The 12,745-nt window shown below is 38.8% G+C and overlaps 1 long non-coding RNA gene across 2 annotated transcripts; it reads left to right on the forward strand.

The window, feature by feature from the left end:
• Window positions 1-6,762: 6,762 nt before the first annotated feature.
• Window positions 6,763-10,618, forward strand: LOC147317030 (uncharacterized). Of its 2 annotated transcripts, XR_015131797.1 has the most exons (5): window positions 6,766-6,802; window positions 6,924-7,540; window positions 7,899-8,051; window positions 8,416-8,506; window positions 9,118-10,618. It is a non-coding gene; the product is annotated as an uncharacterized LOC147317030 (long non-coding RNA). The 2 variants fall into 2 exon arrangements; XR_015131796.1 differs by having other exon boundaries at window positions 6,763-7,540.
• The last annotated feature ends 2,127 nt before the right edge of the window (window positions 10,619-12,745 follow it).

A 12,745-nucleotide genomic window follows, 5' to 3' on the forward strand; every position in this document is an offset into this window, starting at 1 on the left:
TGTCCATCAGCCTGCTGAGATGCAGGCTGATGGACAAAAAAGGGAAAAAGAAAAGTTAAAGTACTATGCTCCACAGCGTGGCCCCCTTATACTTTATCTGATAAGAGAAGGAGCTGGCAGACCAACAGACAATACAGCTGATTAGATTGGGACAGTGGAGCTCCAGTGGTGCCATTCATTCTACCTGCACCCCATCTAAAACAGTTTCCATGCCAACTAACTGCCATCTTCAGTCTGGCGCAGGAGATGTGAGTTGTAAAATGTGGTAGAAAAACATAAAAATAGAAGAAAAGTGAGTATTTCTTGCACACGTGACTTGAATCCATAAGAGCGGGCATCGTTAGGAACGGCTTTAAAGTTCTGATGACTGAGGGCTTATTTAGGGATCCAGCATACGGTTGAGTGCGCCACAGGAAAAATGCATCATATAAAAACATCTTGATGGTGTTTGTAATCCATTACGACTAAATCATATGTCTAGACGCAAGATGCATTTGTTAGGAAGGCTTAGGTTGCCCTGCTTCATTGTACCACACTAACTGCAGGTGAATGAAATCCACAACAGGGTAATCTTTCTTTGTCAACCTTGAGGGCACATCAGATTTTAGTGAGGACCTCTTGTGGCCAGTTGCCCATACTTTGAGAACCACAGCTGCAAAGTTTGTATGAGCTAAAACCTGTCGTAAGAGCACGAAGAATGCATGGCAAGACTGTAAAATCAGACGGCTTACAAAGGAGCAGGAGCAGTGCCAGGTGAATTGTGTGTTTTGTTCGAAAGGGTGGTTATAAACTGACAGAGGTGGCAGGTGCAATTTTCCCAGGGTTACTTGGCTGTTTGAAGCGAGGAATCAATTTTCCTCCACACCACAATCCTGCAAGACAAAACTTTTCAGGTTGTTGTTTGGTGAAGCCAACTGTCTTGGGGCGACGGCTGCTCTGTGATGCACGGCTCTCCCAGAATGATGAACAGCACAGGGTCATTTACACCGCCATGAGAATTGAACAGATCTGTGTCAGTATTTTGTTGTCGTTATGAAATCATGTGGTGAGAAATCACATTTGGACACTGTAGTGGGCTTATTTGGATACAAAGAAAAAACAACAACAATACATTTCTGAGGAATGATTAGAATTAACACAGCATGGGAAAATAGTGACCATATTAGCCGCTGAAGTCAGCTAAAGCAGTGGCACGACCTTCCTCGGGTTTGTCTGTCACTGAGGTCTGAGCCAGCTCTGGAAAAGGCAGAGATATTTCCCTGCCTCACTGGGGTAGTTAGAGAAAACTAATAATGGTGAAATATTTAAGCCTCCCAACTGTGTTTGCTGCTGTGAGTGGAAGGATTTCACTCACTCTCGATAAAAAAGAAGAAAACTGGGAGTAGAAGTCACTCAGTTTTCTGCACTGTTCACTCAGACATCGTAAAATCCAGGGCAGCAGCCTTATAGCTTATAGCGTCTTGCAGTGACAGACAGTGGGTGGATCATCGCTTTTTCACACATGGCCCACACTTGGCAGGAGCTGGGCATTTCCCTGTGGAGAACATTATACAAGACAGCAAGCAGAGGCTTGATAACTCAACTGGACTGTCCTCTGACACATGCTCTCAAAGGAGAAGCACAGCCTGTGTGTCATATTACAGTTTGCCTATACTGCTAATGGAAAATCTAAGAAATAAAAAAGTCTTTATGTCTCTGGTTTAGCATGTGTATGATATGATTTGATTGCATCATGCTGGACACAGCACAATCACACAATCAGTGATGCATGATGCTTTTAAACATTTCAGCCTCATACAGCAACACATGATGACTGGCATCCTCTCCGAATCTTGCAAAGAGGCGATGTAGCAGTGGCCAAGAACCCCCGAGTGGGCGGATGGTCATATCTGCCATGTGTCAGCAGACTCATATTGAACAAATGCTTGAGTGGATCAATAACAACTTGCTGTCCCCCGCTATCATATTATGCTGCCTCTGAATTCAGTTTTCACCTCTTGCCATTGGGGGGAGGGCTATTTTGAGGTGTGACATCTACCATTCTATTTGCAGTGACAATATTAGTGTGAATTAGGAATCCTTCACCAGCAACAAGGAACAGGGAGGCGAAAGCCAGGCGGCAAGAAAGACTGTGCATGCTGCACACAGACACGAGCTGAGCAGAATACATATGTGGCTTGAGAAAGCAGAGAGGAGATGCAGAACATTTATATGAATTACACGAAGAGGGTCAGAGGGACTAATGCCTGCCGCTAATGCAGCTATGATTTAATAGACCCCAATCTCGGGCTCCTCACTTGTCTATTTATTTTTCTTTTCCCTCTCAGTCTATTTGTTTTAAAATTAGGTTAGCGCATGATATGAAAAGCAATTCTATAAGTAGCTTGAATCAAAATTGAAATGAGTTTTATTTTTAGCTTGCCTTATTTGCAGACTTTCCATTATGGCTGTGGCTTGGAGACTGATAAATTAGGTGAATTAAGTAAGGGAAATACCAAAGATTAGAAGATGCAAATATACAAATATTATATGTTACGCTACATTGGGTTTAGCTAAACTGCTCTTAGCTTGAGGCTTCACAACTGACGTGGCTAACAAATTGGTGACATCACATGGATTATGTGTCTTATATACAGTGAATTTTTTATATTAGCTTAAGCTTTTTAGGTTAGCTTAAGCTAATCTGCAACTTGGCAGAAGTTCACAGCTTTATACATTCCCACTTTGTGCACTTCTGCGAAAAACTAAGCATGCCTTTAATGCTTTCATAAAACAGTAAATATCAGCCACATGCTGCATGTCATCAAGTTACTTTCACCAACTGTGAGCACTGCTATAAAAACACACATTTTGTCAGATTGCTGGTCTGGAGCTTTCAACTAATTAGCTCCAAGATCAGACCATGCAACATTCAGAGATAGACAACAGTTACATCTCACACTCTACAGGCCTCAGTCAGTATGTTAAATGTTAAAGTTCATGACAGTACAATTACTGAACAAGGACGACTTGTTTGGAAGGGTTGTCAGGAGAAAGCCTCCTCTCTCTAAAATGAGCGTGGCAGCAGCATGGATTAGGTTTGCAAAGTTGCAACAAATCACAAGACTGCTGGAACAATGTCCTTTGGATAGACCGGAGTGCAGATGCTTGGCCATAATACACAGCACCATGTTTGGTGAAAACCAAATATCAGCACAAACACCTCATATCAACTGTGAGCATAGTGGTAGAGAGGTGATGATTTGGGTTTGCTTTGCAGGTCTAGGATCTGGGCAGCTTGCAGTCATTGAGTCAACCATGAACTAAATCTTTGCTAAAATTAGGTCATGCAATAGGACAATCATCCCAGTCAGACCTGCCTACAACAGAATGACTGAAAAAGAGAAGAATCAAGATGCTGCAATAACCCAGTCAAACCACTCAAATGCTGTGGTTGTACCTTAAGAGAGCTGTGTATACCTGAATGCCTGCAAATCTCAATGAATTGAAGCAATGATGCAAAGAAGAGTGTAAAGAAGTCATACTGCTGCTAAACCTGGTTGAATAAGCTGCTGAAATGTGCACTGTCCTGAGAAAACGTTCTTCATCACATGACCGTAGGCCTATTCTGCACAGATCAGAAAATGTTATCAATGAGTTAAAAGAAACGATTCTCTTTTTAAAACAAAACAAACTATAACTGTGAAGGACAGTAACACTATATTCAAGTTTTTGTGAAAAACGTGTGGTCTCTCACCTGATTGTGAGGCATGTTTATGTTTCAATTACATTTAACAGCTCACCTTTTTCTAACTTCTAACTCTGCCTTAGCTTCCTCTGACTTCCAAAGGAAGCATCTGACTGCTTCACATTTAGTTGAAATCTTTTTGTCCTTTTTAAAATATTATTTTCGCTGTCCCCGAGCAGACCAAAACCAAGGTTGATGATAATAAAGCGAAACTGTGAAAACAAAGCCGTTAGCTGGAAGACACTAACAAACTCGACAGACTTGAGGGGACCGCATGCAGAGTCAGCTGATGATTACCTGTGGGCTCATCACAACACCAGTGTGATCCATCTGTTACAACATAAATGTGTGACTTATTGAAATGCTGAACATTGTACTTGTCAGTGCTGAATAATGTGCACATCTTATATGTACCGCCCACCGTGTGCTGCTCCTTTAAGTCGCATTTTAAGCGAAGAGCACCGGGGTGAGCTCGATGTCAGATGTGATCTGTGCAACTGATGAGGGTTGTTTGTCATCGCAAGCTACCTGAGGCATTGTGGCATTTGCTCATTGCTGGGGTTATTTAAAGCCTCGGGGGATTTGTAGAACTGTGTTGCTGTGATGGTGTCAAGGATCACTTCAGCTTTATTCATGTAAGAGGCTGCGATACTGCAGGGGAGATTGTGTCACAGTTCAGACAGGAATTTAAAAGCACAGCACCCAAAAAAGGCACATTTGATTTATATGTAGTTTACTAGATGTTAGTAGACTTACAAGACGGTGCGAACGAGACAAAGGGAGCAGGCAGCGATCGGGTGTCCAACACAAACAAGCAACGACTGACATGAAAAGCAGACAATAGAGGAGAAAATTGAATATAAATAAAGGTCATGACAGAGTTTCCCTTTGTGGCTTTGACAGCAAAGTTCAAGTTTATCTAGTGTTACCATTTCATTCACATGATAAATATGTTTTTGTTTTAAAAAGTTATAATGTAGGATTGCTTTATTTAAAATATATTAATGTTGGCTATTGATTTTTAGGCCAAGGGTGTCAAACATCAGGTCCTGGGGCGTAAATGTGAAGGATACAAAATGCAAAGGAGTGGATAGACTTTAAGCTTTAAATCAGGAATGTCAAACTCATTTTATATACTGACCACTTTAAGTGGACCAGACTGGTAAAACTTTCTGTCAGTGAAAAGCAGTTCAACTTCATATTTAATATCACAGACATCTCAGTACAAGAAAAACAAGTTCACTTTCATATATCAGTAAGCCTCTACATGATAAAGAAAATGTTTTTGTAGTTAATGAAAGAAATCAGTCAGCGCAACTCTTTGGGCTTACATTGTAAGAAGTGAATGTGTAGCCTGTTGGATTACTATCCTGTAATTATAAAGCAGAAAGTTTTTGTTAATTCACAAAATATTTATTTTATGTTATTTATTTTTACTTTGCAAAAAAAAAAAAAAAAAAAAAGAAATCCCAGGAATTTCTATAGTGGTGAAAATGTTGCAGGATGTGGCATGGTGGAATAATTGAGAGAATCTCCCACTAAACATTGGGTTGGCATCATTTTCCATTTCAATTATTATTGGTTTGGTGTTTTTGTGGATTGGCCACACCAATGTAGGAGTGGAGTTTCCACTCTAGTCCAGCTATTTGGAGTTGAGTACAGGGAGTAGTTGATTGGTAATGGGTTTAGGCCTTATCTATAAAGGAGAAAACAGGAAGGAGTTTTTTCTGTAGGACACAGTTGCAGCAGGGAAGCTGGTTTAAATTTGGAAACTCCAGTGAGAGAAGTGAATATTTTAAAGGAAAATAGTTTTAATCTGGCCTGGAAGGTTTTGCTTTTAAAATAATCAAATGACACTGGAGGGAGGACTCGTTTTAATCAGGGTTCATGTGGATTTGTTGTCATAAAAAGACTGGATTGGAAACTGTTGGTATGCTGGGTTCAAGGAAGAAAAGCCTACTCCGGAATTGGGAGGTAACCAATGAGAGGAAATTGATCAAGACGTGTAGAGGAGGAGCTTGAGAGCTGAAGTGCCAGGATTTGATGTGGAAACCCACTCCCTAGCAAGGCAAGGTTAACAATTCTGACCGTGCCGACTGTGGGCCTTGGATTGCAGGCCAGAACTGCATCTTCAGCCACTAGTCTGCTTCAGAGGAAAAATAAATCTTGTGTACCCCATTTCCAGTTCATTTTCATTAGAACTTATTGCTTTCTTGTATGGAGGCCATTTTTATGGCCCACTTAACAAAAAATAGGAACTTTTCTGTCATTTAATTGTTTTCACTACTTTGGGTGTATTATCACTGTGGGGAAGGTCTTTATCAGAAAGACAAGCTGCAAAATTGATGAAATTACAGTGAAATGTCCAAAATTCCTCCAAAGTTTCCAAAGACCGCATGGGGTCAAAATTCTTGCCCCTGAGCGTCGTGTTTGACAACCCTGTTTAAAGCTTTTCCTATTGTTAAAGTCTCCCCCCTTACTGTTGTGAGGGACCAAGCAGCCAAAGCAAAGAGGACACAGGCAAAAAAATATCTTCAAAAAGGGTTTTCTTTATTTTAACCCTCAAAAAGTCCAAAATTAACAAAATTCAAAACCATACTTAGCAGGCCCATAAAAGAGGTCAACTAAATATAACTCTACAAAAAAGAATTTCCAGAAACTTCAACAAAACAAAGTGAGACACAACTTAACTCACAAACTGACCTAATTACAAAGACACATGAGGGTAACTTTTATAATGATTTGGCCAAACCATTTGAACACAATAAGGGGGAAAAACAAAACACACACTAATATTAACTAAGCACAGAATAACCTAACTAAACCTAAAACACACCTGCTCCTGGTAAGCCCATGGTTGGTCCTGCTGAGCAGGCATTTTGTCCCCAGAGTCCTCAGCCACGCCTTTTGCCCAGACAGGAAACAGCCACCGCCCAAACCCAGGTAACTCAAAGAAAGAGAAACATAATTAATATAACAAAACATTTTAGAAAAACCACACAATGTTACTATGTGCGCGCCTCATAATACCAGTGTTACACTGAAAAAAAGGGACTGGCCATCTCTTGGATTTATGTAAGCATCTTGCATGTATTTAACACAATTGCCTCATGTTTTAAAGTTAAATGTAACTATATAGTGTAAAAACTACATGATATGCAGAAAGGGTGTATTAAATTGTTCATATCATGTTCAGGTGAAGTAAGTCAATAAGATAGCAACGTTAAATCTCGTGAAACCACGCGTGATTTCATCTCGCGGGCTTTGGATCGTGGTTTAAAAAAGGCATCCATCTCAGTCAAGTCGAGCAGCCAACTCTACGTTTTTGGTATGTCTTGATTTTTTGAATTAATATTTACCATATTTCAGACAAATGTAGTTAAACGTCTAGAGTGTCGCCATGTAACATGCTAAAAAAGAGCCGTTAGCTTATTTGCTGTTTTATCTGTTGTCAAAGAATTGGCGCTTTTTCATTTGAATTTGTCTTTGGCACAAGAGCCGTAATATCACATTAAACCTAATTACGAGGCACTCATAACATAATTTGGTTTTCTGTGTGAATAGATTTGCCAACTGACTCTTCAGTTACATTGTGTATTTACTGCACCGTGGTGTTAGTGAGATTTTGGACATTGAACAGCTTTAGCTAATATCATCAGCGGCATTATGCTAGCTTACATCCCTACCCCTCCTGCCCTCACCTGCTGTCCTTTTGTTTTTGTTTTTGTTTATTTTTGCTGCACATTGAGAGACGACCTCTATTCTGCATTTCACCAGAAGTCAGCTGATGGATTGTGGGTTCAAGGTGTTATGGTAAGAAAGTATATTCTATTTTCGTTTCTGTAACTTAATTATAATGGGTTTTTTATAATTATTAGGTGCATGCATACTCACCCTATTAATACAACTGAGAAATCCAAAATCTGCCATAGATTTAACTTATACCTGTATGTATTGCCAGAAAGGTGATTACTGGACTCACATTAATGCACACTTGAACTAAAATGAGGTTGTAACTTGTGGGTTGTTGGGTTGCAAATCAGAAACAAACATCTTTGGATTTTTTTTAATCCCATAAGATCTGGAAACACAGTTTTTATTCAACAAAACATTACTGATTAACCAAGCACAGTGCCTGCTGTTATTTCAAAATAATTTTATGTCATTTCAGATAAAATGCAGCATTCCAGTGCATCCCAACCATGCCTTTACAGTCAAGGTTTCTGACGGAGCTGAGTTTCTCTCTGACAGTCTGCTGAAAGTGTTTGCAAAGTGATCGGGGGAACAGGGCACAAAGCTAAAGGATGTAGCTGCCATTATGACAGTAAGAACTTTAAAATTCTTTAACTACAAAGTGTATATGTATTGCATTAGGTCAGTAAAATTTTTATGCTACATCCATTGAAACAGTCAACTATTACCTGTGAGTAATGATTCCACTAAAAGGATGCCATAATTTTCGTCATGCATTTACTGGCCCACTGAGAAAAATTTATCTTTTTTTAAAAATAAATGTTCTGGAAACTATATATCCATAAAGTTGATGTCAAACAGGAACTTTTGATATTGCTTTGTAGATGCTGGTGTTGCATGTTGACTGGTTTAAAAAGTCAAGAGTTTTTGTCTGGGATCATTTTCTTCTGTGCTACTGAAAAGTTCACAAATCTCTGTTTTCTTTGTTATAATAGTCAAGGATGACATTAATGCTCGGAGTCCCTCATCAAAGTGCTCCGCATCTGTGTGAAAGACAATTGCAACGTCTTGGTGCAGGAGTTCATGGTGAGTGTTTTATGAGTAGATTGTGGATTTGCAACCTTTAAAAATGCATTTAGTTATCCACTTGATCCTCATTGGACTGGTTAGGACCAGTAGTCCTCTTTAATAATTTGAAGTTCACATGAGGCCTGGTAGTGAACTCGGCCGCCGGCCCTTGAGGCCCCACCCCCACCCCTGTATTAGGGGTCACATCAGTGTGAAAAAACTTTAAATTTGTCATTCTAATGAACAAAGGAAAATCCCACCAGTATTTACATTAGCTTTTGTTTGAAAAAAAAAAAAAAAAAAAAAAAAGACCAACTGACCAACAGCTAACCAAATTGTGGGGCTGAAAGTCTAAATTCTAACATCTTCTGAGTGACATAGCCTGGATTTCTGATGGGCCGGTGTCTTTCTAACAAAAACTAATGTAAAGCATTTGAAATTATTATGTTTTTCACCCTCTCTTAGAAACTCTGTTAGACCATGAATGGCAGCATGGCAGGCCACTCTTTGGCTATAGCTATTTACTATGTTGCTTGCATTGGTTTAAATTACTCTAACATTAGAACTGGTAGATTCAAAAGAGATGAGTTTAAAAAGGAATCTTAAAGAAATGTTTTGTGTTTAACCAGGACTTGACTGAGGCCACTGCACAGATTGAGAAAACCACAATGAACATCTGTCTCCAGAGATGCGCCAGGCAATGACTTTTCTGATGTTGTTCTTCAAGATCTGGATAACGTGACCTTTGCAGTAGCCATGCTGTTTGGACCTTTTTTATTCCTTCAACATGAGTTACCCATCACAACTCTGCTACACTTTTGAGGTGATTCAATGGGTGGTAATGGAGTTGGATGCAACTCAGCTCTCAAGAAAAGCTCACAACTAAGACAAAACTGCTCCTGCAACGAAGCTCACTGTTATGCATGTGAGGTGACCAGCTCTAGGTGAGAGGACATTTAAATCTCACACTTGTTCTGCTGCATTTTTGAAGCTCAATTCCAGGAACGGATCGCAGGGTTCATTTTTATATACTCTGCAACTGCCATGAGGACGAGCTGTTTTTTGTTGTTGTTTGTTTTTCCTTTTGCTCTGTACAAGTTCTCTGTCTGTTTGGCAGCATTTTTAAATTTCTCTTTGTATTTTTTCTTTCTTTTACTAGTGAAGAGATGTAGCGTGAACAGTTATACAGTCTAAATATCCCATATGGGTCGTGTGAAATGGTATTTTCAGTTTCATTCAGTTGAAGTAAAGAACGTTGAATATTTCTAAGTGTGCTGTTTTGAACCAAGATGTCACAGTATGATCAGTGCTGTAATTTTTGACAGTCACTGTATCAATGTTATTTTTGCGTCTCTTGAATAAAGTTTTTGACCTGCAAGTGCTAATTTCTTTAGTTATTGGGGTAAAATGGGTAATGTTAATAGGAAGGTGTTTGCCAATTCAGTAACCTAATTTAATGTTAATGGAAACTAACATTACCTCAAATTGTTTAGTTATAATTGTTGTTTAACTGAATCTTGATGTCAGAGGCCTTAAATAGAATGTTTTGTATTGTTCTTTCCCAACATTTTTCAAAAGAAACAGTCTAATTTCTTTGCTGTGATTGATTCCAGAGAACACGGAAGAACTGACATTATTTAACTGTTGATTTATATAGATTCAGTGGAGGAGTAATGTCAGTTTAATTCTTTACCTACTGCAGTGAAATTAGACATGTTGTTTTGAAAGGTTACTGGTGGATGCCAGCAACCATCTTGGAAGAGAACAATACAATCTGTTATAAGGCCTCCATTTGAAAATTGTGTATTTGATACTAGAATATAATAGCAAAATGTAATTTGAAGATAACATGTAGTATTTAAGTGACCAAGTAGTATTGGGTAAAAGTTATTGAATCGTGTTGGGATAACGTGAGAAAATTGTGAAGGATTAAAATATTCCAAGAGCTCAAATTACTTCATCAAAACATGTTTAAGTCACATTTTATCAACACAAATTGCACAGGTTTATTGAACATGAATAAATTGTGTTAATTTAACTCAATGGTTTAAGTTGCTGCCAAAGCAAAACATCTGTGTGCAACAAATGTCCACCATTGAATTAAGTAAATCCAACAACATATTTTTTTCAGTGTAGGTTTAACCAAATGATTAATGAAGAAAACTGCAAAGCAAACTAATAAAGTGAAAAATGGACTAATTTACCCCTGTGTGGCTGATGCCATCACAACTGTTCATAGTAATTAACTAACAGATCAACAATTAAATGACAGGAAAGTCCCTGTTTTCCTTTTATTTGAAAAGTCCACAGTTTAAAATAAAAGGAACATTTTCTGGGAACTATAAAAAACTTTACATTTCATAATTACAGGACAGTCTGAGCAACAAACTAACCACTTTTCCTGTAATTTTTCACAAAAGGTTCATCATGTAGTTTGATGGGTACGACCCACTTAAGGTCACCATGATATAAGTTTGACATCCTTGTTTTAGGCCAGCACATGATTATATGTGAGATTTGCTGTATTGTTTGGCAGCTTTTATCATTTAGAATTTGCCAAAAACAAAAATTGAAAACAAAAGCAAAGTCGTGTGTAAAAACTAAATACACCCATACAAAACAAAATAAGTGTTCCAGATTATTTGCCAGTGATAAGACCCTCCTTTGGAGAGTGACAGGTGGGAGCTGTCTTATCCAAATCTCTGACATCTAAGATGTGGTGTTCCCATTCTTAGTGAAGCATCTGCTGCTTTCCTACCAAAATACAGAGCTCTCTTAACACCTTAAAAATGGCAGAAGCTATGCATGAGTCTGTCAAGATGTCTAAATACTTTGAAAGAAGTCTCTCCCTTTTGAAGAAAGAAAACATTTTCTGCCAAAGTACTTTCTCAATCTGCATGTGGCAGATGCAGAAAGGTTTCAATCATCTGCCGATTTCTTTGGGACCTCTCCGTATTCAGCCGAAGAAGAGCCTCATACCAACTGTGAATCATGGTGGTGGAAATGTTATAGTTTGAGGTTTGCTTACTGCCCTCGGGGACTGGGCAGCTTGCAGTCACTGATTCAGCTAGAAATTCTGCATCATATCAAGTGTGAGGCCATCTGTTTGAAGGCTGAAGCATATCCTTCCTTACTCCTTTCATAAAAGCCGATTACATCTCTGGATATTTTTGCCCCATAAATTAGCTTTTAAAAGCCCAGTTTGCTTGTGGTTATCTTCACTTATGACACTATTATATATGAAAGTGGATCAAGTATTTCATTTCTCATAATGTCAAAACACAAAAATTAAATTTAGATGCATATAAAAAGACTGTAATTAAAAAATAGTCAGCATCCCACTTTCTCAAAAAGTTCAATTTCCCCATCTCTGAATGACAGCATGGGTAGCAGGACAGCTTTTAGTTAGTGCATAGATCACACTTTACAAAATCAGCACATACATGTATGCATAAGGTTCCTTATCACTGCCTGACATATGGATGTATTTATACTAACTAATATGTGCTGCAATATAAAATACTGGCATGGAACAATATTGCTGTAACATGAGTGACTGATCCGTTCTGTCCTGATCATTTCATGCTTACATCATAGGTGAGCTGTAAACAGGGCCATAAACTAATTCCCTAAAAGAAAGACCTTGATCTAACCTGACTGAAACGTGTGTGAAAGGTAAACATGAAGTGTTCAAATTTACGACGGTGTCACTATCAATACACGGTGTGTCTCTAGCACCTTGAGCGTCATTTGTGGAACAAACAATCATAATTCCTTTTAGTCTTACAGATTAGACAGTATCAGCACTACGAGACCGGTTACTACGCCAACAAGGTTAATAAGAATAAGGTTAATAAAGCTGAATAAAAGAAAAAGGAGACACACAGCAGTAAAGAGAGATGCTTGAAATAGCTTGGCAGTGCCAGGAGTTGCACAATCATGTAAATGGAGGTTTGTAGACCTCTATTCTGTTCTGAACACGTGCAGGCTGATTTAAGGAAACCTCTCAATTAAGCGGATTACAGTGTCACACTTATAAAAGGGTGTCTAGAAGTATGTTTGTGCACACAGCGTGCTCAAGCTGCGATTGATTTTACTCCGGGCCAGAAGAAATGCATCAGCAGTCTGTTCAAAGACTTTGACTCCCATGTGTCCCGCCAAGAATCTGCCAGATGCAAAATATCAAAGCGATAAGGACCTGGAACAACAACTTGGCCCAGAGTGGTCCAGTCACCCTCATAAATCATCACATATTCA

This window comes from Aulonocara sp. 'chitande type north' Nkhata Bay, linkage group LG12 (assembly GCF_057382095.1).
Source record: "Aulonocara sp. 'chitande type north' Nkhata Bay isolate Kocher_YH1m ecotype deep benthic linkage group LG12, A_spYH_male_GT1.1, whole genome shotgun sequence".
In the NCBI taxonomy this organism is placed as follows: Eukaryota; Metazoa; Chordata; class Actinopteri; order Cichliformes; family Cichlidae; genus Aulonocara; species Aulonocara sp. 'chitande type north' Nkhata Bay.